Raw genomic sequence first — 26,218 nt, 5'->3', positions numbered from 1 at the left:
ATTTTGTAAAAATGATCATTTTTCCCTATTTTTAACTGCAATATGTCACATATGTACACACATACTGCACAATTTTTTTAATTAAATATATATTTCCATCTCTTTACTCTATTTTGGCAGCACTTTTGAAAAAAAAAAGTTTTTTTTGAGCAATTTGGAAGACTTACAAATTTAGTAATAATTTTATACATTTTGAAGTACATTTTGTTTTCCTGCACCAAGCCAGGTTTTCAGAGGCTCATAGCTGTCAGAATGGTGGAAACCCCCACAAGTGACCCCATTTTGAAAACTACACCCCCTTAAGGTATTTATTAAGGGGTGTTGTAAGTATTTTGACCCCACAGTTTTTTTGTAAGAATTCATGCAAAGCAGGCGTAATAAAATTAAATTTCACTTTTTTCATAAAAGTATCACTTTGAAGACCGATTTCTGTGTAAAGTGACCATGAGAATGAAGAAACACACCCCAAAATCTATCACCCTGTTTCTCCTGTTTTCAAAAATGCCCCCATTGTGACCCTAATGCATTGCTTGGACACACGACAGGGCCCGAAAGGGAGGGAGCACCCGGAGGCTTTCAGGACTCCTATTTTGCTTGAAAATGTTTTAGGCCCCACTGTACATTTGGAGAGGTTTTGAGCTACCAGAGCGATAGAAACTCCCCATAAACGACCCCATTTAGAAAACTAGACCGCTTAAGGTATTTATCTAGGGGTGTAGTGCGTACTTTGACCCCACAGTTTTTTGCTAAATTTAATGCATAGCAGGTGAAAAAAAAACAAAAAACACTTTTTTCATAAAAGTATCACTTTGAAGACCGATTTCTGTGTAAAGCGACCATGAGAATGAAGAAACACACCCCAAAATATATCACCCTGTTTCTCCTGTTTTCAAAAATGCCCCCATTGTGACCCTAATGCATTGCTTGGACACACGACAGGGCCCGAAAGGGAGGGAGCACCCGGAGGCTTTCAGGACTCCTATTTTGCTTGAAAATGTTTTAGGCCCCACTGTACATTTGGAGAGGCTTTGAGCTGCCAGAACAATAGAAACTCCCCATAAACGACCCCATTTAGAAAACTAGACCCCATAACGTAATTATTTAGGTGTATAGTAATTATTTTGACCCCACAGTTCTTTGCTAAATTTAATGCATATCAGGTGAAAAAGAAAATAATTTCACTTTTTTCATAAAAGTATTTGTTTGAAGACCGATTTCTTTGTAAAGCGAACATGAAAATGAAGAAACACACCCCAAAATCTATCACCCTCTTTCTCCTGTTTTCAAAAATACCCACATTGTGGCCCTAATGCGTTGTTTGGACACACGGCACGGCCCCAAAAGAAGGGAGCACCCGGAGGCTTTCAGGACTCCTATTTTGCTTGAAAATGTTTTAGGCCCCACTGTACATTTGGAGAGGCTTTGAGCTGCCAGAACAATAGAAACTCCCCATAAACGACCCCATTTCGAAAACTAGACCCCTTAAGGTATTTATCTAGGGGTATAGTTAGCATTTTGACCACACAGGTTTTTCGCTAAATATATTGGAATTAGTCTGTAAAAATTAAAATGTACTTTTTTTCTGAAACAACATAGAAATTTTTATTATTTACAAGGAATAACGAAGAAAATGCACCCCAACATTTGTAAAGCAATGTCTCCCGATTACGACAATACCCCATATGTGGTAATAAACTGCTGTTTGGACCCACAGCAGGGCTCAGAAGGGAAGGAGCGCCATTTGGATTTATGATTTTGCTGGAATGGTTTTCGTTGCCATGTCGCATTTGCAATGCACTGGAGGGACCAAAACAGGGGAAACCCCCCAAAAGTGATCCCATTTTGGAAAAACCTTCAAGGAATTTTTCTAGGGGTATAGTGAGCATTTACACCCCACGGGTCTTTTGCAGAGTTTATTAGAATTAGGGCGCGAAAATTAATATCAAAATTTTTTCCACTAAAATGTTGAAAGTTCTCATTTTCACAAGGGATAAAGAAGGAAAAAAACAACCATTTTTTATAAAGCAATTTCTCCCGAGTACGGAAATACCCCACATGTGGTCATACGTTTTTTCATTAGAAATGAATTAACCCTTTCAGGACTGATCCAGTTTTTGCTTTCTTATTTTAGATTTTCCCTCCCCGCTTTCCAAGAGCCATAACTTTTTTATTTTTCCATCAATAGGGCGGTGTGCGGGCTTATTTCTTGCGGGAGGAGCTGCAGGTTTTATTGGTACCATTTTTTGGTACATAAAAAGTGATTCAAAAGTTGTATTACATTTTTCTTTTAGAGCGAAGGTGACAAAAAAAAACTGAGATTTTGGCGGTTTCAATTATTAAATTTTTTTAAGGTGTGCACTGTGCAAATTAAATAATGGTATATTGTAATAGTTCGGACTTTTACGGACGTAGCGATACCAATTTTGTTCATTTTTTTACATTACTTTAGAAGAAAAATGCGAAAAGGTGTTTTGTTTTTTTAACTTTCAAAAAAAAAATCTCACTACTAATAACTATAATTCTTCTACACATTTTATTAATCAATCCCCTTAGGGGACTTGATCCAGCGATCATTGGATCGCTGGTACAATACACTGCAATACTAATGTATTGCAGTGTATTGTTATTCTTACAGGCTTCTGTAACAGAGCGATCGCTGTACCTGTCCGTTAGTACCGAGGGGGCCTGCTGTAATACACAGCCGACACCCGTAGCGTATGGAGCGGGCTCAGCATGTGAGCCGGCTCCATACATCAACCACCGCACCATGACAGGCAATTAAGTCATAGTGCGCAAAGGGGTTAATGCGCAGCGGATGGTTCAAAGTGAAAATTGCAATTTTCCACTGATATGCCATTTTAGTGCATTATATGTTGTGCCCAGTGTGTGCCACAGAAGACAAATACCTCATAAAACATTAAGCGGGTTCTCTCGGGTATGGCGACGCCGTATGTGTAGGCGCAAACTGCTGCTTGGGGACGCTGCAGGGCTCAGAAGGGAGGGAGCGCCATTTTGCTTTTGGAGCGCAGATTTTGCTTGGTAGTTTTTCTGTTTTGGGTTTCGCTGGTATTTCAGTTTATAATGTGGGGACATATGTAATCTGTGCGGGGTACATCAGGGCATAATAAGAGGGTACAATAATGGGGTAAATAAATAATATTTCATAGATATGTGACTGGTGTCGCACTGATAAATGGCGCCCGATCTTATCCACTTTTGGAACATTTTGCATCGCCATATTCTGAAAGCCAGAACTTTTTTATTTTTTCACCACCGGAGCTGCGAGGGCTTATTTGTTGCAGGACAATCTGTAGTTTTCATTGGTACCATTTTGGGGTACGTGTGATTTTTTTTTTTATCACTTTTTGTTCAATTTTTTTGCAATCCTGAGCAAAAAACAGGAATTCTGACACCGTTTTTTAGGTTTTCTTTTTGCGGCGCTCACCGTACGCTATAAATGAAATTTTTACTTTATTCTGCGGGTTGGTACGATTACGGCGATACCACATATTTATAGGTTTGGTCCTTTTTTTTAGCGTTTGCACAATAAAATGACTTATTTATAAAAAAAAAAAATTCTGTGTCACCATATTCTGAGAGCCATAATTTTTCTATTTTTTAGTCAAAAAAGCTGTGTAAGGGCTTGTTTTTTGCGGGACGGATAGAAGTTTTTATTGGTACTATTTTTGGGAACATGCGACTTTTTGATCCCTTTTTATTCTTTATTTTGGGAGGGGTGGTGACCAAAAAAATTGCGATTCTGTCGTCGTTTTTTATTGATTTTTTTTGGGGTGTTCATCGTGCGGGAAAAATAACATTATAGTTTTATAGTTGGGGTCGTTACGAACGCGGGGATACCAAATATGTGTACTTTTTTAACGTGTTCATTTTTTTTCTATAATAAAAGACTTATTATAGGAAAAAAAAGCATTTTCTGTTTATAGAACTTATAACTTTTATTTTTACACTTTTTTTTAAACATTTTTATTACTTTTTTTTACTTTTTTAACTTGTCCCACTAGGGGACACTTAGTGTTGCAGCTTTGATCGCTGCTAGAGTACATTACACTACACACGTAGTGTGATGTACTCTAACTGTCATTGTGACGTGACTGTCACACTGACAGGAAGCAGAGGAGGAACGGCCGGAGGCTGTTCCTCCGAGGCCTCCGTGCATGGCAACCCGGAGGTCATTATCTGACCTCCGATTGCCGTGACAAGCATCGGTAGCCCCCACGATCACTTCGTGGGGGCTGCCGATGTGCTTCAAACCACTTAAATGCGGCGACGGCAATCCGTCGCCGCACTTAAGGGGTTAACTGCCGAAAGCAGCGGCGATGGTCCGCTGTCCGGCAAGACTGATGTCTCAGCTGTCTAGGACAGCTGTCAGCGCGGGTCTGTCACTCTGTGTTTACACAGAGTGACAGTTTGAAATGCGGACGAAAATGCACGTCCTGGAGCGGGAACTAGCAGCCGACCAGGACGTGCATTTTCGTCCTTGGTCGTGAAAGGGTTAAATTGTAAATCTCCTGACAAATAAATGTATTTGTGTGTAAACGTGAGCGTAAGATGCGGTGCTGACGTGATCCATGAGTGATGGATTTGACTTCCTAACTAAATGTCATTTTAAGTCATTTTTATTTGCTAAATAGTGTCAGTACATCTGGGTGGATGAAATCCGAAAGCATCTAGTTTCTTATTTTCTAGGGTTGGAATTGATTTCATACATCGGCTTACATGCAGAGGACTGTAAAATAGAAAAATAGCTCTTCCTGATGTTATATTTCTAAAGGCTGAGCCACACTTTTGAAGCGCTGTATTAGTTTGGACTAGATCACATCCAGAAAAATGAGGCAGTGGTAGATTTTTTTTCCAACACGGTATAGGTTTCTTACACGGCCGGATGAAATTCAAAGCTGCAGCCCACAATTCAGGAGCAATATTCTATTTCACAGAAAAAGAAAAACTAAAAACATAAGGTGTCTATAACTTTGAAGTGGAATGATGAAGATAATCCACATTGGTTAAGTAATCTAATCAATTATGGTATATTAAAAAAGCAGTAAAATTAACGAAGGTATTTCACACCCATTAGTGCAGAGCTGCCAAAAGGAGGCTGACCATTGGCAGCTGTTATTGGGTCTGTGGGCTGAGAGCGGCCAGGGCAGAGCACCTTCGCTCCACCCCGTCATTTACCAATATCTTGCGATTTTACTACTATCCGCTCGTGTTAGGCTATATTCACACGACAGTGAAAAAAAATGGCCATTAAAAACTGATCAACTGTCTCTCACGGCCATTTTGCATCAGTGTGTCTCTCAATTTTCATCCATTTCCAGTTCGTCTGTCCATTTTTAATGGCCGTTTGACATCCGTTTTGCATCAGTTTTTCATGGCCATTAGAAAAACGGAAAAATTTCATTGGTCAGGCTTTTTGTGTCTTAACCCCCTGAAAACACCCAAAGGAAGGTCACATGTTCAACTAGACACTATTTACAGTCTCCCTGTATATGATGCCACGCACCTCCCTGTATATGATGCCACACAGCCTCCCTGTATATGATGTCACACACCTCCTGTATATGATGTCACACACCTCCTGTATATGATGTCACACACCTCCTGTATATGATGCCACACACCTCCTGTATATGATGTCACACACCTCCTGTATATGATGCCACACAGCTCCCTGTATATGATGCCACACACCTCCCAGTATATGATGCCACACACCTCCCAGTATATGATGCCACACACCTCCTGTATATGCCACACACCTCCCAGTATATGATGCCACACACCTCCTGTATATGCCACACACCTCCCTGTATATGAAGCCACACACCTCTCTGTATATGATGCCACACACCTCCCTGTATATGATGCCACACACCTCCTGTATATGCCACACACCTCCCAGTATATGATGCCACACACCTCCTGTATATGCCACACACCTCCCTGTATATGATGCCACACACCTCCCTGTATATGATGCCACACACCTCCTGTATATGCCACATACCTCCCTGTATATGATGCCACACACCTCCCAGTATATGATGCCACACACCTCCCAGTATATGATGACACACCTCCCAGTATATGATGACACACCTCCTGTATATGATGCCACACCTATTGTATATGATGCCACACACGTTAAAAAAACGGCCCTTGTAAATACACCCATAGAACATCATTGTTCTGAAAATGGCCGTGTGATGGCCGGTAAAAGAACGGCCGTCACATGGCCGTTTATCACTGTCGTGTGAATAAGGCCTAAGTCAATCTCTGAAAAGAGTCAGAGACAGGCAGCCTGCTCATCACTGCTGTGGTCTGGAGACTCGGCTGGCCAGTAATCACAGTGGCCATCTGAGTCTGGTTACTTGGATCCCACCCAGCTGGTTATTTGGCTCCACCGCCTCCTTTTTGTGATAACGCAAAGACAACGGAATTAAGTGGAATGCCCATCAGACTGCTGTACTGATTACATTTAAATCTGTTGCGGGGCGGGGGGGAGCACTTATTTCTGACATTTGCTATGGGACCCTGTGATGTTTACGTACTGACACCTAATTAACCCCTTAGTGACTAGCCTATTTTAGGTCCTAATGACCAAGCTATTTTTTTCGTTTTTCGATAGTCGCATTCAAAGAGCTATAACTTTTTTATTTTTCCGTCTACATAGCTGTATGAGGACTTGTTTTTTGCGGGATTAGTTGTACTTTTTAATGGCACCATTTTGAGGTACATATAATTTTTTGATTAACTTTTATAAACTTTTTTGGGGGGGAATAGAAAAAACCCTGAAATTACGCTATAGTTCTACGCGTTTTAAATTGACGCCGTTCACTGTACGGCATAAATAACATGTTACCTTTATTCTATGGGTCGGTACAATTACGACGATACCACATATGTAGGAGGTTTTTTATGTTTTACGACTTTTGCACAACAAAAACACTTTTGAACTAAAATTATTTGTTTTTGCATCGTCGCTTTCCAAGAGCCGTCATTTTTTTTATTGTTCAGTCGATGTAGTGATTTTTTTGGCTTGCTTTTTTCGGGATGAGACGTAGTTTTGATTGGTACTATCTTGGGGTACATGGGACTTTTTGATTAACTTTTATTATGACTTTTTTGGGGGGCAATCGAAAGAAATAGCAATTTATCAATTGTTTTTTTGTGTTTTTTTTTACGGCGTTCACCTAGCGGTTTAAATTACATACTAATTGTATTTATTGAGTCATTATGGTGGCAGCGATGCCATATATGTGTACTTTTATTTAATTTTTACACTTTTACTAAATAAAACCTCTTTTTATGGAAAAAATTGTTTTATTTATTTGTTTACTGTAAGTTTTATTAATCATTATTATTTCACATTAATAATTTTTTTAGTCCCACTAGGGGACTTTACTATGCGATCTTTAGATTGCTGCTATAATGCTTTGGTATACTTAGTATCCCAGAGAATTATTGCCTGTCAGTGTAAATGTGTCAGGCAATGTATTAGGATATTACATATTAGCATATGCCCAGGGCAAACCTGGGGGCTTTTATCAGGCCCCCGGCTGCCATGGAACCCCATGCAGGCCGCCGATGGGTGATAGAGGGAGCTCCCTCCCTCTGTAAACCAGTTAAATGTCATGGTCGCTATTGACCGCAGGATTTAACGGGTTAAACGGCTGCGATCTAAGTATACTTTGATCGCGGTCATTGGAGCAGGAGCCCAGCTGTCATCAGACAGCCAATCCCCGACTCCAGCCTGCACGGGACACCCGTGCAGGGCTTAGACTGGGCCGCCGTGAAAAGGCGACGGCCTAGCCAAAGGCCCCTTAGTGACCGTAGTGAAAAGGCGTATTGGTGGTCACAAAGGGGTTAATCCTCCAGTGTTGTAGTTTTAAATTCATGTATACAAATTTTTTTTTTAAGTTGGAGCCCAGGGCCTTAGTGCAAAATTTCTGGCTGGACCAGCTGTGAGGCCAGGTTCACACAGTGCAGTTTTTGATTAGTCCTTTTTAGTTAAGGAGTGGATTTAAAACAGAGAAATAAGTCTTTCGTGATCAAAAAGTGTCAAAACTGTGTGAACCTGGGCTGTCAGTCATGTGTCTTGTGTGAAATAACTTCCCACTATATTAAAAATCAATATATATAGTAAATACACAGCAGCTATAGATCGGAAAGTAAGCAAGGCAGTAAAGGACCAAATTAAAGAAAATGCACTCTACAAACAGATGGGTAAAATAGTCCTCGGTGTTTCCCGGCTGACACATATTAATATTTCCAGCAGATGTTTATCAAGTCAGGATGTCAAGCACTAAGCTATAAGACTGTCATTGTGGTTCTAAATGTCAATTGTAGTCTATATGTTAATGTCAATTAAATTACCATGTAAATAAGGATTTCCCATTCTGTTTATTGATGTAATATATCTTAATTTCATGTGTCCCCACCGCCTATTCTCTTCAGAAATAGAGCTATCTTTTTATTTTACATTGATTTTACTCTAACCTATACAAACAGTGATGTCCAACCAGTGATCACTAGGAGACATGTCTATTCTATTGCTTTTCCCAGACCACAGGAAAGACAGATTTCCAGATTAGAGATCAAGCAGTAGCTGGTTTTTTCTCTTTAAAGAGGCTCTGTCACCAGATTATAACTTGACTATCTCCTACATAATGTGATTGGCGCTGTAATGTAGAGAACAGTGGTTTTTATTTTGAAAAACGATCATTTTTGAGCAAGTTATGAGCTAGTTTAAATTTATGCTAATGAGTTTCTCAATGGACAACTGGGCGTGTTTTTACTTTTTACCAACTGGATGTTGTACAGAGAAGTGTATGAGGCTGACCAATCAGTGACTAATCAGTGTCCTACACTTCTCATTGTTCCAGTCCAGCATGATCCACAGCACAGTGTGATTGTGCAGTGAAAGAAGTAAACATGCCCAGTTGCTAAAAACACAATACACGCCCAGTTGGAAATAAGAGAAAACACGCCCAGTTGTCCATTAGAAAGGCTCATTTGCATAAATATATAAAATTGCTCATAACTTAGCCTTAAATGATCGTTTTTCAAAAAAAACAAAAAACGTTACTGTTATCTACATTGCAGCGCCGATCACATGTAATCGGAGATAGGGATTTGATAATCTGGTGACAGACTCTCTTTAACTGATTTACCCCATTTTATTAGGGGACTACAAAGGGGAAAAAACAAACCAGTGCCTTATACGTTTGTGTGCCTAATGCTTATCTTGGTGTAGGCTGGACGTGATGTTTGGCCCTGTGAAGTAGGCAACGGCTGCATTTGAGATGCTGATAATGATGTCAATTGACTCCCACTTATCTGCTAATTTATTGTTGTTTGCAGAAAATCCAACCATGAATTAAAAATTCTAACCCCTTAACGACCAATTATATATATTTTTTTAAAAGCCCAAGGCGTGCTGTCTATTACCCTAAGTGCAAAAAAATGCATTGGTGCCATACAAAAAAGTGCTCAAAGGATGCGTTCTATTGCAGCCCTACTCCTAAAGGAGAGAGGCCCCGCATAACCCTTCCCCAACCCTCCGAGGCAGAAGGACCTAAGAGGATCGAGGACAAATGGTCCCCCCTTGCCAAAGCTAAGTGAGACCTAACAATACTCCAAGGCACTTAGCACCTCTGGCTTTCAAACTACCCGACCCATGGCTTCGATCCGGTGGCTTCCCGGTCAAAATGGTAACTTTAATCCAAATGCTTACACCAGGGCACTCAAGATCCACCACTGTGTGGTTCTTTGCCCCGCTCAGTGGCGTTCTGCCACCCCCCTATGATTACTCAGTCTTCCACCAGCATGGATGATTACTAACCACTGATAAGATCAGATACTACACTTGATCTTAGCTGAAAGGCAGAGAAGCGACATGCACATCATGGCCGGGTGCAGAAGTATGGAGTGAGCTGAGGAACTGAGCCGATCCATACTGTGGGGTTGTCAAATGTACATTACAGCTGACACCTCGCTCTAACAACCAGAATTAGAGATCAATCCAATCCCAGCTGATTATCCACTTAGATGCTGCAGTCAATAGCAACTGCCGCATCGAAGCCATTAGAAACAAGGAGAGGGCCCCCTCTGTCATCCCATCCCACAGTGATGTTGATGGGTTATCAAGGCCATTAAAATGACTATACACTTTTTACATTTTAATAAAGTTTTCAACCCAAAAACAATTAAGTAAAAAAATTGAATGCCATAAAAAAAAATGCAGCATTGCTGTGTTATAGTCCCCTCTCCTCCCCTAAAAAATTGAATATAAATCAAAAAGTCCTTTGTACTCAAATGGTACCATTAAGAACTTGAACTCGCCCCGCAAAAAACAAGTCCTCACAGCACCCCATCAACTAAAATATAAAGTTATGGTTGTTAGAATATGCCAACAGAAAACAATTTTTTTTAAACAAATTGTGTTTGTTTTGTAAAAGTAGTAAATCATACATAAGTTTGGTATCGCCATAATCATATTGATATGTATAAAAAAGTTAACATGGTGATTTTACCACATGGTAAACGCCGTAAAAGCAAAATTTAAAAAACAATGGAGGAATTTTGCTGTTTTATTTCCATTCCACCCCACAAATAATTTATTTAAGTTTTTCACTACATTATATGGTACATAAATGGTGCCATTACAACCTACAACTCATCTTGCACAAAACAAGCTATGTCAACAGAAAAAGAAAAAAGTTATGGCTCTTGGGGAGGGGAAAACAAAAATGAAAAATAGCCTGGTCCTCAAGGTGTTGATTGGTATCGTTGAGCTTTAGTTCAACTACTGTCAAGTAGTTCTAGGCTAGAGCTAAACAGCAACTTTGACTTGAAAAAGGTCGCGCGGTTAAAGATCGCTGTGTCACCGTGCCTGCATGAAAGTCAATGTGGCTGCGTTGTCACCTGCGGGTTGCCTCAACCGCCTCACGATAGCAAAAAACCCAGCAGGTTCTGATTTCTTGCAACGTGGTCACAACGGGGCCACCTTGACTCTCATTAGGCAGGGGGCAACCTGTGTCTTTGCTTAAAGAGGCTCTGTCACCAGATTTTGCAGCCCCTATCTGCTATTGCAGCAGATAGGCGCTGCAATGTAGATTACAGTAACGTTTTTATTTTTAAAAAACAAGCATTTTTGATCAAGTTATGACCATTTTTGTAGTTATGCAAATGAGGCTTGCAAAAGTCCAAGTGGGTGTGTTTAAAAGTAAAAGTCCAAGTGGGCGTGTATTATGTGCATACATCGGGGCGTTTTTAATACTTTTACTAGCTGGGCGCTCTGATGAGAAGTATCATCCACTTCTCTTCAGAACGCCAAGCTTCTGGCAGTGCAGACACAGCCGTGTTCTCCAGAGATCACGCTGTGACGTCACTCACAGGTCCTGCATCGTGTCAGACGAGCGAGGACACCGGCACCAGAGGCTTCAGTTGATTCTGCAGCAGCATCGGCGTTTGCAGGTAAGTCGATGTAGCTACTTACCTGCAAACGCTGATGCTGCTGCAGAATCAACTGTAGCCTCTGGTGCCGGTGTCCTCGCTCGTCTGACACAATGCAGGACCTGTGAGTGATGTCACAGCGTGATCTCTCGAGAACAGGGCTGTGTCTGCACTGCCAGAAGCTGGACGTTCTGAAGAGAAGTGGATGATACTTCTCATCAGAGCGCCCAGCTAGTAAAAGTATTAAAAACGCCCCGATGTATGCACATAATACACGCCCACTTGGACTTTTACTTTTAAACACACCCACTTGGACTTTTGCAAGCCTCATTTACATAACTACAAAAATGGTCATAACTTGGCCAAAAATGCTAGTTTTTAAAAAATAAAAACGTTACTGTAATCTACATTGCAGCGCCGATCTACTGCAATAGCAGATAGGGGTTGCAAAATCTGGTGACAGAGCCTCTTTAAGTCGACATGTAGCGTTCTTCTGTGATTAGAGCACTCACAGTGAGCTCTACTGATAGGAAATGTCTAGATACAGCACTGTCAGGACCTTCTTCTTCAATGACAACTTTATAGAACTTCCATTCCATGCACTCTTTGGCGTTGAGATGTTTATCAATGGTTATCTCCCTCTCGCCGTACATGTACAAACTGGACATGTATTGCTGAACACACTGACAGACACAGAAAGATGAGGGCCCCTGTGCAAGAACAGTATATGGGCCCATTGCACTTCAATATCTCATCATAAATCACCCCCTTATGTCTCTCTTACAATCTATGAGTAAAGGTTTTACACTGGGCAATTATCTGGAAAATGATCGTTCATAGGATGCTCTTTGACGATAATTGCCCTGGGCAGCGATCAGTAGATAAACGAGTAATAACGTATGGAGACGAGCGATCGCAGTAACGTGCGCTCGTCCCCATACATAGCTCCTTGTGACAGGAGCAATCGAGTGCTGATAAACGAGCTTTGTCGTTGATCGACGCTAACTGCACCCGCCAAAATCATCCGGTGTAATAGGGCCTTAATGGTTAGCCATGAAATTCATTAGCTCAGGCATTTACAAGCAATTTAATACACAGAAGAAGGCTGCTTTAACCCGTTAGTGACCGGCCCATCGTGTTTCTACGTCGGTCACTAACGGGCCTTATTCCGATGCCATAGACTTTTTACGTCGCGGCATCGGAATAAGTAAACAGAGCAGCGAGCTGTCAAATCTCCCTGCTCTCAGCTGCCAGAGGCAGCTGAGGGCTGGGAGTGTCCCTGCTCTGCCGTGTGAGATCGATATTAGTATCGATCTCACACGTTTAACCCCTCAGATGTGTAGCGAGCACCGCATCTGAGTGGTTTTGGAGAGAGGCAGGGAGCTCCCTCTCTCTCCCACCGACACCCGGCGATACAATCGCCGAGTGTCTGTGTCTCTAATGGCAGCCGGGGGTCTAATAAAGGCCCCCAGGTCTGCCTGGAGTGAATGCCTGCTAGATCATGCCGCAGGCATGACCTAGCAGATGCCTGTCCGTGTTAAACGGACAGGCAGTAATACACTGCAATACAAAAGTATTGCAGTGTATTATAAATGTGATCGCAGAATCGTATATTATAGTCCCCTAATGGGACTAGTAAAAAAGTGAAAAAAAAGTTTAATAAAGTTAATTAAAAAAAAAATGTGAAAAAAAATGAAAAACCCAGCTTTTCCCCTTACAAAATGCTTTACTATTAAAAAAACAAAATAAAGTTAAAAAGTTACACATATTTGGTATCGCCGCATCCGTAACGACCCCGACTATAAATCTATTACATTATTTAACCCACACGAAGAACGCCGTAAAAAAAATAATAAAAAACTATGGAAAAATTGCTGTTTTCTGTGAATACTGACTTTAAAAAAATGTGATAAAAAGTGATCAAAAAGTCGCATCTACTCTAAAATGGTACCAATAAAAACTACAAGTCGTCCCGCAAAAAAAAAGCCCTCATACAACCGCATCGGCGAAAAAATAAAAACGTTACGGCTCTTCAAATATGGAGACACAAAAACAAATAATTTTGAAAAAAAAGCGTTTTTACTGTGTACAAAAACGATAAAAATTTAGTATCGTTGCAATCGTAACAACCCGCTGAATAAAGTTATTGTGTTATTTATACCCCACGGTAAACAGCGTAGATTTAGGACGCAAAAAAGAGTGGCGAAATTTCAGATTTTTTTCTATTCCCCCCCAAAAAAAAGTTAATAAAAGTTAATCAATAAATAATATGTACCTAAAAATGGTGCTATTAAAAAATACAACTTGTCCCGCAAAAAACAAGACCTTATACAGCTATGTCGACGCAAAAATAAAAACGTTATAGCTCTTGGAATGCGACGATTCAAAAACGTAAAAAATAGCTTGGTCATTAAGGTCCAAAATAGGCTGGTCATTAAGGGGTTAAGGTGACAGTGGGCCCCCTTACCTACTGGGCCCATGTGCAGGTGCAGAGGTTGCACCACTGGTATGTCCACCCCTGGCTGAACCCAATAGGAAGCAGAAAGCAAGTTACAATGAACATGAGGGAGTGACAAGGGGTAGAGGTCCTGGAATATATTGATTTAATCATGCAGTCATTTATACTGAGAAGGAAACTAGCGAATAAGATAATATCTCTATCATGCGTCCAAATCCATAACCTGATGTATAACTTTATCTGACCTGTTGATGAACACCTTGCAGCCCGAGTGAATAGGCTGGAGCTGGTTATGGTAGAAGTCATTATAAGGGTGTTTGTTCGCGTACCACCTTCCATACCCTATTTTTACTGATCTGCCTCTTATCCTAAATTGGGAAGAAAAAGCCCTTGTTTTTGGGATTTGTAATGGAAGTGATGTATACAAATACATGCCATGGCTCAGATGTTTGGAGTAGTATAAACATAAATTCTGAATCGATTACTCATATATGTACAACAAAAAGTCCTCCTTTTGCTTGCTATAGCAGGTGCTGGCTGAGGGAGTGTTTTTTTTTAGCAGATGACAGGGCAGTGGACAGACAATGACATCACACTGTACTGACGGAAGCAGATGGAAAGAACTTCCAAGATCTCTGAATTGCTTGACCCAATTCGTTTTTTTTCTACTTTTATCCTGAGATTAACGATAATTTATATAGGATTATAAACTGAACATTATTTTTAGATGCTAAATGAGGAAGAGCAACAACATAATAGTAAGTTGGATCAGGATAAAACATGTTGCAGTTCCTTCACTGCTGCTTTTTAGATTTCTCTGATGATCCTCAAAAGGAACATAGAAATTGTCAGTTGTCAAGGAACATGACTAGTCGGCACTTGCTTAAAGCCAATTTCACACATGCAATTTTTTAGCAGTGTAAATGACCTCAGTGGTTTTAACCTAGTTTTCCTATTCCTATGAAATTTTCTACTGTAGTTTTTCTCCTAGCTGTAAATGTCATTTAACCTTGTGATATATCACATTACTACACTAATGGAGGAAATATCTACCTCATAGTATGGTCATTCTAACCAGCATCACGCAGTAAATCATCATTTCATATTTATGAACCTATTTATACCACAGAAAGATATTCCTCCGTCCTGTAAATGGGGTTACCATAGAAAATGACAAATGACAATTGCTGAGTAAAAAGGGAAGCGTAGAGTGCTATGCCTGAGAAATGTACGGGGAGATTGTTCTGCCGCCATATACAATGTGATGCTTTGTATTCTGTTATCATTACGTGGTCATTACTCAGGTTCTTGAACATCGCTTCATTTCGTTAAAAGACAACTCCTTTTAGACAGCAACAAGTAAATGTAAGTGAAAAGGTCTTTCTTTTTTAAAGAAAATAATAAAAACATGTTCTGAACATTTGCTACAACTTTGTGGAAAGGGATTTTGCACTTGGGATTCAATTTTAGAATTTTAGAATGTTTGTACCCTTGAATATAAGTAAAAATGATAGAATGCCTTCTTAAAGTGACATACTCATGTTCTAGTAGTCGCATCAACCAAAAAAATCTGCAATCAGCGGGGGAGGCGGGGGGTCAGACAAGGCGGGTCATTTGCCTCAACAACCTGACGACGTCCAATGCCACTTCTGCAGAAGTGGCGCAAAATGCAGCTACTAGATCGTGACCCTCTCACCTCTAGTAAGGAAATCCCTTCCCCTAACCATCATCTAGAAATAGAATGGCTGATTCCTGCAGATATTTTGACAGATGAGACATAACCTTTAAAATAATAACACACTGGATAACAAATACTTGCAATGTTTTGCATGTATGTGTTCTGTAGAATCCTTACATGCATGTCATGTAAAATAATTTCTCTTGGCGTACTCTGTAGATCTAGTGTGATGCTGGGCTAATGGACTGGATGTTCTAGACTTCTGGCTATTTTTAACAGTTTGTCAAAATGTATGCGAATATGACTTTACAGCAACTCCCTAATATATTCTTATTATCGGAATTGCCTTCTTTGGGGACAACAGTAGGGTCAACTGAAAGGAGGTTCCCACTCAAGAGACCATAAGCAGAATAAATCCACTGTTCATAACAGCTTGTATTCTGTTTATGGTGTTAACAAGTGTGGGAATTATTTTCATATTACTTCTGGTCATAGAGTGAGAGATTCCAGTCTAACAAGGCATAAAAGTGATCCTTAAAATCTTACCCAGTGTTTTTTGGATTTGGTAAACACGCTAAAAGCTTTTCCACTTTTTTAATAATGCCAATCACTTTGAATGAAAATGCATTAAGAGGTAATTACAAATTGGTTCCTGTTACTCACATTACTGGATAGTACTTATCATAGTGTCACGGCTATGGGGTATGTGGACCAACTAGGCCGCTCCCCCATAGCGGAGCAGCAACAGGCCAAACAACAGTCAATAATAGTCTTTAGGACAAGAGTACCTGGATAGAAGATTAGGCAGACACTTGGTGTAGCAGACACTTGGCGTAACAGCAGTTTGATGTAGCAGATACTTGGCACAGATGACACTTGGCACAGATGACACTTGACACTGATGACTCTTGGCACTGATGACACTCTCGACTCAGATACTAGACTTCGCACTGGAACAAACACAATTATTGAATACAGGATACGGGAACACAGGATACATCTAAAGGACCATTTGCAGTAATGAACATGGGCAGACACAACAATGCTCAGGCAAGGAGGAAGAGGGCAGATATACAGCAGGGTGACTAGAGATTGAATAGGGAGCTTTTTGCAGGTGCCGCGCTGGCCCTCTAGGGCCGGGGTCGAGCACTCGCGCGCACACCCAAAGCAGAGCAGTGGAACAGAGCGACCATGTGTGCTGGCGTCTTTGAGGAGGGAGACGCCGGCTGGAGCTCATTGGTCTGCCGCCGCTGGCGGGTAAGTGATGCCGGCAGTCTGCGACCACAGCCATAACACATAGTATATGTATCATTTTTGTTGGTAGCTGCTTGATGGCAACAGTGTTCACAAATGTCCCCATAACGTTTCATTAGCTGGATCAAAGGGTATTAGAGGAGAAATACTCATTTTAGTTGTACCTTTGTCTAACTCTTCCATAGAAGGAATATTACAAATAATATGAATGGTTACAATTTCCCTCATGCTGTACAATCCCATGGGGCAACTAGAGTAAAGTTTTTCTTTTGAAGAATTTTGCAACGATCATTAATTTTGCAGAGAACATTTGACTCCCAGATACGAGTTGTCACTTGGTGATGCCAAGAGCCTTTTGTGAGGAGCATTTCTCTGTACATCTAATATGGAGCTTGCTGACTGCACCTGATCACAGCCTGCTACTTGTACAGGGGAAGCCAGTGGGAAAACAATTAGTCTTGCTTCTTTCAGACAGCTCATCTGCTCTGCTGAACCGATTAAAACATTAAGATAGCTTAAGTAATTAAATTTACCTTGAAAAAATCATGATACAAGCTTCCTCATTGTGATTTAAAGGGAAATGGATGTTACCTGTGTATAAATTTAGTAACTAATGTGAATAGCTATACACTGAAGCCGGCTATACACTGCCCTGTTTTGTAACGGACTGAGAATCAGAACATGCAAATGTAAATTTTGATCTCTCATAAAAAAGCTAATTGAATCGCCCAATTCACCTGAAGGATTTCCTTTTTTATGGCGTTGGGTTTTTTCTAGGGGTTAATTCTTTGGTTAAATTGGTATTACCAAATACAATGTAACCCGTACTGAAGTAACTGTGCGTCAATGACAATGGGACAAAACTGTAATAGTCTGGCTAGCTCATGTATGGTTTTTGAAGTCAAGTCAGAGTCGACTCAAGTCACGTTAATAAACAAATTCAGTACCGAAGGGCTAGGACAATGGTTTGGGAACAATTTGGGTCAGAAGCTGCAAGACAAAAGGTAAAGGCTCAAAAGAGGTATGGTAGATATTAGGATTTATCATTGTGATGTGGACCAGATAGGTACCAGAAACAGCTTTAAATAAGGCTGGCTTAACTTGAAATGCCTAAAGGATGGGGCAGGAACAAAGACAGGTATGTCTTTTAGAAGAAACTTTTTAAAATATAAAAAAAAATCCCCTCTACTTAGTTCCTACCCATAAATTTCAGATAACCAATAATGCCTACAGCCTAGCATGTGTATTTATTTTTTTCCATTCCATTTGATTTGCCTTTCAAATTATTTTAAACTTTCCAAATGGTCTCTGGTGTGTAAATTAATTGCTACTGACACTTCTCTTGTTTTATACTTTTTGATTTCACTTTTTTTTTTTTATGATTTTATCAAAGAATAAGGCTGGGTTCACATGACCTATTTTCAGGCGTAAATGAGGCGTATTATGCCTCGATTTACGCCTGAAAATACGGCTCCAATACGTTGGCAAACATCTGCCCATTCATTTGAATGGGTTTGCCGACGTACTGTGCCGACGACCTGTAATTTACGCGTCGTCGTTTGACAGCTGTCAAACGACGAAGCGTAAAATGACTGCCTCGGCAAAGAAGTGTAGGACACTTCTTTTGACGTAATTTGAGCCGTTTTTCATTGAATTCAATTTCTTTCTTTCTTTCTTTCTTTCTTTCTTTCTTTCTTTTTCTTTCTTTCTCTTTCTTTCTTTCTTTCTTTCTTTCTTTCTCTTTCTTTCTCTTTCTTTCTTTCTTTCTTTCTTTCTTTCTTTCTCTTTCTTTCTCTTTCTTTCTTTCTTTCTAGAACAATATAGTCACTTGGCAGAAATCAGGTTGTTTCTACTTTTCAAGCTAAGACAATGTAGTAACTGTGGTCTTATATAGAACTATATGCAACCCTACCCAAATGAAGACAGAGAGTTCAAATTCAACAAGTTAATTATTATTTTTATTTATTTATTTTTTATTTATTTTTTGGAAAAAAGACTAGATAGGCAGATAAATCATATTTTATTCCTATCGATGCAAGTCTTCCACTTCCGAAGCAAAATCACATGATAAAGCGTATATGAGGCATACAGAAGAATCAGTGAACCCTACCAGCACTGCTGAAGATTCCCTGGCAGATGGTAAATGGAATTACTGCTTAGCAGTCCATTGATGTAGTCAATTTGCTAATTAAACTCCTATCAGTGGATTCATTAGGTCACCTTTTATGTACTCTGCACAGTCACGGCCTCTCTGCTGCTGTCCCTTCAGCTCTGAGTTTTTCTTTCTATTGCCTCATCGATCTCATGTCAGGACCAAGAGAAATCGATCTCTAGTGTGCGCTCTCCTTTTTTTTCTTTCCTTTACTTCTCTTTAGCCCGCCAAGCATTAGCCTGCAAGAAAACAATGTAACGTCCCTAATGTAGAAGTAATACAAAGCCATTTACAATGCAAACAGGCATTTGTAGACAGCTGGACTTCAATGTCCCTGTATTTAGCCATTTCAGCTATGAGGGATTGCCACCTACACATTTTTATAACATGTAATGTATGTGTCAATGTTAAGAATGAATCTATTTCTACTCATTAAATCTTGCAGTGCCCTTCTACTGAGGTTGCAAATTGAGCATAAATCATTCCCCAAGCAGTCCATACACCCCAGAAACATATCTCGCTGCCGCCACCTACCGAGTTTAACCCCTTAATGACCAGCCTATTTTGGACCTTAATGACCAAGCTATTTTTTACGTTTTTCAATCGTCGCATTCCAAGAGCTATAACCTTTTTATTTTTGCGTCGACATAGCTGTATAAGGTCTTGTTTTTTGCGGGACAAGTTGTATTTTTTAATAGCGCCATTTTTAGGTACATATTATTTATTGATTAACTTTTATAAACTTTTTTTTTGGGGGGAATAGAAAAAAATCTGAAATTTCGCCACTCTTTTTTGCGTCCTAAATCTACGCCGTTTACCGTGTGGTATAAATAATACAATAACTTTATTCAGCGGGTTGTTACGATTGCAACGATACCAAATTTGTATAGTTTTTGTATGTTTTACTACTTTTACACAGTAAAAACGCTTTTTTTTCAAAATTATTTGTTTTTGTGTCTCCACATTTGAAGAGCCGTAACGTTTTTATTTTTTGGCCGATGCGGTCGTATGAGGGCTTTTTTTTGCGGGAAGACTTGTCGTTTTTATTGGTACCATTTTGGAGTAGATGCGACTTTTTGATCACTTTTTATCACATTTTTTTAAAGTCAGTATTCACAGAAAACAGCAATTTTTCCATAGTTTTTTATTATTTTTTTTACGGCGTTCACCGTGCGGCTTAAATAATGTAATAGATTTATAGTCGGGGTCGTTACGGACGCGGCAATACCAAATATGTGTAACTTTTTAACTTTATTTAGTTTTTTTAATAGTAAAGCATTTTGTAAGGGGAAAAGCTGGGTTTTTCATTTTTTTTCACATTTTTTTTAAAATTTACTTTATTAAACTTTTTTTTTTCACTTTTTTACTAGTCCCACTAGGGGACTATAATATGCGATTCTGCGATCGCATTTATAATACACTGCAATTATTTTGTATTGCAGTGTATTACTGCCTGTCCGTTTAACACGGACAGGCACGGACACACTCAAAAAAGCAAATATGGCACCACTGGCCTTCCTCCATATCACATCAGATGATCTGTATTAGCCAATAGAAGCTCGCAGGTCCTTTATTCAGAGCCTCCCTCACATACGCACAGTTTTACACCAGGTTTCCATAACAACCCAGCCATTTTTCTTTACTTGACGTGTTACTCACTATAAACGAACTGTACCTATACTGGATTTGAGCATTCTTATAAATTGAAACCCTTTCATACCAGTCATGCCTCCAAAAAGGAACCCTGCACTTAGACAAAATACTCCTGTGGCAAAGCCATGCCTGCTGCCCGAGCTGCTGAATTCTCTCAACAGAACCAAGCCCATGGATTTCAGCATTCTCATAAATTGAACCCCCTTCAGACCAGTCATGCCTCCAAAAAGGAACCTGCACTTGGACTTTATTGGATATGTTGGCTTCATATTAGTAAGAAATTTGTTTTTTAACCACACACACAAACAACAAACAAATAGACCAGTGTGAAGCCGGAGAACTCTGCTATTCTATATTATAAAAGTGAATGTCTGTTTGTCGTCCTCTATAGGCATCCAAACGCCTGAACCATTTGACCCCAAATTTGGCACATAGGTACATCAGGTGTTCAGGAAGGTTTTCGTAAATGTCCCGACCTTGCTTTTGTTCTCTGTCAGCCATTATCACATGATTCCGATCCAATACTATAAAAACGAATGCAGACATTCGCTTTTATAGTAGGGTTGTTTTTATCTGGCAGCAGCAGGTAGTGTACTTTACAAAATAATCCTAGATGGGAAGGTACAGGGGAGCGGTTACCCATAGCAACCAATCAGATTACTGATGGCCAAGAGGAAAGCTGCATTACTAGCTACAGAGACTCCTCTTGCCCAACTGCAAGCTGATCAAATGCGTCATACTGCTGCTCGAGCTGCTGAAACTCCTCAGCAAACTCGGGCTTTCAGCAGGAGATCAGACAGGTGGCTCTCAGAAATGCAGAGACTCCTGCCCGAACCCAGGACAGTCAGCAAGCTGATAGAGCACATCATGTTCATGCATGATGCTGTTTTCAAGTATGATCCAACCATAATCTATGGCCAACTGGTAATAAAACTGCTAATGTTGTTAATCAACAGGCTCTCTCTCAGTCTCTTGACTCCATTTCCTATCAGTTTAGCTGTTAGGTATTTAGGAAGTTAAAATTGAAATAAACAGTGTATAACTGCCGGGGTATATAGGGCTACTAGCGATTTCCCCATAAACCAAGAAAATACGAGGGCATGGATTGGCCTCCTGGGCACCCTTGGAACAAATCCAATGGACACACAAACAGGCAGACCGACACATTATACCCGGGCAGCGGCGGGTACTTTTTCTAGTTGTCTGAGAAATGTTATGCAACGCTGAATGCATTTGGGCACGCAAATCATAAAGATTCGCCCTCGTGCATATTTTGCTGTCTTTCCTGTTCATTATTGTTCTCCCAAGTTCTGGGACACGCAATGTTGAACAGTGCTGACATCTTGGCCTCTCAGTTCAAGGATTCTGTCCCTCTCATGTTATGACAAGTGACGATAACTGGCACGTCAACGAACAGGAGGCATCACACAATCATCCCCCAACACTTGATCCGATTTTTGAGGTTTCACGGGCTAAAAAACTTTTCTTTCAATATGGCTTTTACGCCTCCCACATGCCACAGATTGGAGCTCGGTGCTTGAAAATTTGATCATTTGCAGATCTTAGTACCCCCACTACTTCCTCGATTTGCATAACCTTACAGTTTCCTTTCTTGGTGTTGCAATTTCAATGTTGAGTAGTGTGTTCATAAGAAAAGCAAATTCTAGCCTTCATTGTGTAACTATAATTTTATTTTTGTGATTTATAATGTCAATGGCCTTTAAACAAATGCTGAAATTGGATGAACTAGCTGGTAACGCACGTTTATTGAAAAATACAATTGGAGTATTGTCCCTCTGGAGTAGTGGGTTTTAAGAATTTGCACTAACACTTGTTTACTTTTACTGTTATTAAGTGTAGATTAGTCTTAAAAAATTGTCATGATTAAAGGAACTTTATACATTTATTGAATATTGTACGTAAAACAAAAACAAAATGACTTAGCATACCAATAATTATGTTTTGTAAATTGAGTGCATGTACCAATGATAAGCGACAAATGGATTGTTCTTTGTTTGTGATATTGATTGTTCATCCATTAAGATTTGAACGATTTCCCATGCACGCATTCATTGAAATTTTTGTTCTGCTTGTTAGATGTTAACATAAGCCTTAAAGAACAAGACGGTAATGCTTATCAGTGATAAGTTATTAGCAATCACATTCTATGATTACTTCATCACTTTAAATCTATATAACCTACATTTTTTGTAGAGATAAATGCTCTATTGTTACATGCAGTGGCGTATCTATAGGGGTCGAAATTGCGACCGGGCCCGAAGCCAGGGGGGCCCGCGTACCACATCAATAAAAAGTTACTATAGTAACTGGGCCCGCAGGCCCCTGTTACTATAGTAATTTACAGTACTTACCTTCCTTCGGAGGTCCTGACGTCGCAGCGCTGTGTGTAGCGCATGAGGTCACAGCGCTATGCGCCGTGCGCAGCATCTTGATCCCGGATAGAGTCAGGACATCCGCTACGGCTGAAGAGGAGGGTAAGATTAATATCCATGTCTGCTGAAGTTGATTGGCGGGGTCCGTCTCCCGGGACCGCTGTTTTGAAGGGGCCCCTTCCAAACAGCTGAGGCCCCTTCCAAACAGCTGATTGGCCGGCTCCCGGGAGACTGACCCCGACCCATCAGCTATTGATAGACTATCCTGAGGATAGGCCATCAATGTTTAGGGACTTGGCCCTCTATCTAAGCCAATCACATGGTAGGCTTAGATACATGGAGTTCAAAATAAAATACTTTTGATAATTTTCTATTAACCCAAGAGTGCCTAGTCATATTTCTGGAATATTTTTCTTTTCTTTTTTCTTTTTGTTTTTCATAATTTCCTATCAGAAATGGCACCGTGCTATATTATCATTGCATTTTTGGGTTTTCATATTGGGTATGGTTTAGTTATAACCACATCTTTTTCTATATAAGTTATTCGGAGGGTGTTTTTTGTTTTCCCTCCTTTTTCTATATACCTTTGCGAAATTTAATTAGTGTATTTTTTCTCTTTGGATTTGGGGCTTATCAGTGGCGTGTCCTTACCATGGCTTACTGCCTAGACTTAGAGGTGGATGCTCAGATTGCTGCATTATTAAATTGTGAAATGAATAAAAATGCGGATGATCTAGGAGGAGACATATATGGTCTCTTTAAAAACCACCGTAGATTGATTCTTAGTCATTTAAGACGGAAGTGGGATATTCAGAGTTTAGAAGCATACAAAATGTCCAAAATAACTCCAAGAGGCTTACGTAGATGCACAATACCAGCCTCACATTTTAAGAGTGAATTATTTTTGGAAAAATGGGATGAGGAGTGCTTGAGACACTCAAGGAACTTGATGGACTTATTAATAGAAGAGGAGAAAAATATGTTGAGCTCACTTAATATGGAAATAGAAGCGAGTGTTAAAAAATTGGATGCATTTTGTAGGGATCCAGAATTTGAAAAATTAAATAACAGCCTCAAAAAAGAGGTGGAAATGGAACTTCGGGAGATATCAACACGTAAAAGAAAAAAATTTCAAAGGGACACTTTTGATTTTGAGCAAAAACAAATTTTCTCTTTCTCAAAAAATAAGGAGAGACAGAATAGAGGTAGACCACGAATAAGAAGGAACACCTTCATGTCAACAGATGGGGAAACCACTAGTGACCCATCTAGTGACAATGAGATGGGGAAACATATTAGAATTGAGGAATCACAATCCAAGGTATCTTTTTTAGGGGACAGAAACAGAGGAAAGTACGGAGAGGAAAGAATAGTAGAGAAAAAAGGAGGACCCAATACAAGACAGCGCAGGGGAAGATAGAAAACAACGTTAATAATTTAATAAATGTAACAGATTTTCCCTTATCTATACACCATGTTTCTCTATTAAATCGTGGATTAGGGTTTTCACCTGTTACCCCTGGAAAGGAATTCGAGATATGTAAAGATCTCCATCTATTCATTAGAAAGATTTTATTGAGACTTTGGCATGGGGAAAGGAATGAGGAGAATAGTCAAAATGAGAACATGGATTCACAATTACAGAGAGAAATAACGGAATATGAAATGATCCCTAATTTAGAAATGTCGGATTGGAATACTTTGGCAGATTTAAAGGAGTTATGGAGGGAAGGTAATCCATTAGAAAATATAGATGAACTTAAGGAAGATCCTATTAATATTATCCCAGAATACACAGGATTGCGGAAAAAGAGTAGTACCATGCCTAGTATATATTCCAATAGATACACACATGCTTTTTTGGAGGCAATGCTTAGGGACATTGGTCTCATCGACTGGTCCTCCTTCCTGTGTGAGGATAATTTAACTAAAAAAGAACGAAAAGCCCTGAAGGACGATATTCTATTGGTTGGATTAGATGTGGAGTCATTGTATACTTCAATCCCACACGACATCGGCCTAAGAGCTGCTGCGCATTTTCTGGAGAGGAGAGGAGGAGATTGGGCCCATCAGAATGAATTCATTATAGAAATGTTAGAATTCATTTTTAATTATAATTGTTTCTCTTTTGATGGCAAATTTTATCGCCAGACCAATGGAACAGCCATGGGATCCTCCTGTGCACCATCATACGCCTGTTTACACCTGGGATGGTGGGAGGAATTTATAGTATACCCGCATCCCCTCTTCAGAAAATATGCTGCCACCTGGCTTAAATATGTGGACGATATTCTCCTATGCTGGAAGGGATCTTTGGACTCTTTAGAAAATTTTATCAAGGACCTGAATATCAATAAACTGAAAATCTTATTGACATTTACTTATAGCAAAAACTCTATCAGCTTTCTTGATCTCAATATTCATAGGGAGGGGAATAGATTGAAAACGACTACATATCGAAAACCAACATCAGGTAATACCCTATTGGCAGCAAGTAGCCACCATCTTCCATCCCAAATTAAGGGGATCCCGATAAGTGAATTTCTTAGAATTCGTCGTAATTGTACTGATTTCGAGGATTTTAAAAATGAAGCACAAGACTTATCATCTCGCTTTGAAAAGAGGGGATACTCCAAAAAATCTATTAAGAAGGGATATAATAGGGCATCCAGACAGAACAGAGAGGAAATCCTCAAAAGAGGTAAGAAGAACAACAGTGACAATAGGGTGAGATTTATTTCGAGATATGGGTCCCATTGGGATATACTTCGAAATGTAATGATAAAAAATTGGCCACACCTAACCTTGGATAAAAGAATTAACTCAATAGTGGGGAATATACCAAGTATGGTCCCCAGAAAGGCCCCTACCTTGAGGGACATGCTAGTTAGTTCCGAGTTTAAGAGAAGGACCGCAGAAAATGACTTGTGGCTACAGAAACGTCCGAAAGGAATGTTCATGTGCGGCTCATGTAGATGCTGTAAGTATGTTTTGAAAACAGACACTTTTTTCGACAGTGAACATAAGAAGGAATTTAAAGTTTTTAACTTTATCAACTGTCGCTCAACCATGGTTGTCTACTCTATTGTTTGCCCTTGTGGGAAACAATACATTGGGAAAACGAAGCGAGAACTGCATATACGCATAAATGA

At 39.9% G+C, this 26,218-nt stretch overlaps 1 protein-coding gene across 3 annotated transcripts in view; it reads left to right on the top strand.

Annotated features, from left to right (window-relative positions):
• The window catches only part of CDH23 (cadherin related 23), an 818,455-nt gene that overhangs the window by 418,157 nt on the left and 374,080 nt on the right, over window positions 1–26,218 (top strand). The gene's annotated exons all lie outside the window — the stretch shown is intronic.

The sequence above is a fragment of the Rhinoderma darwinii genome, chromosome 11, assembly GCF_050947455.1.
Source record: "Rhinoderma darwinii isolate aRhiDar2 chromosome 11, aRhiDar2.hap1, whole genome shotgun sequence".
Taxonomy (NCBI): Eukaryota; Metazoa; Chordata; class Amphibia; order Anura; family Rhinodermatidae; genus Rhinoderma; species Rhinoderma darwinii.
Note: the sequence above shows the minus strand (reverse complement) of the source record. Positions and strands in the feature narration are given on the sequence as shown.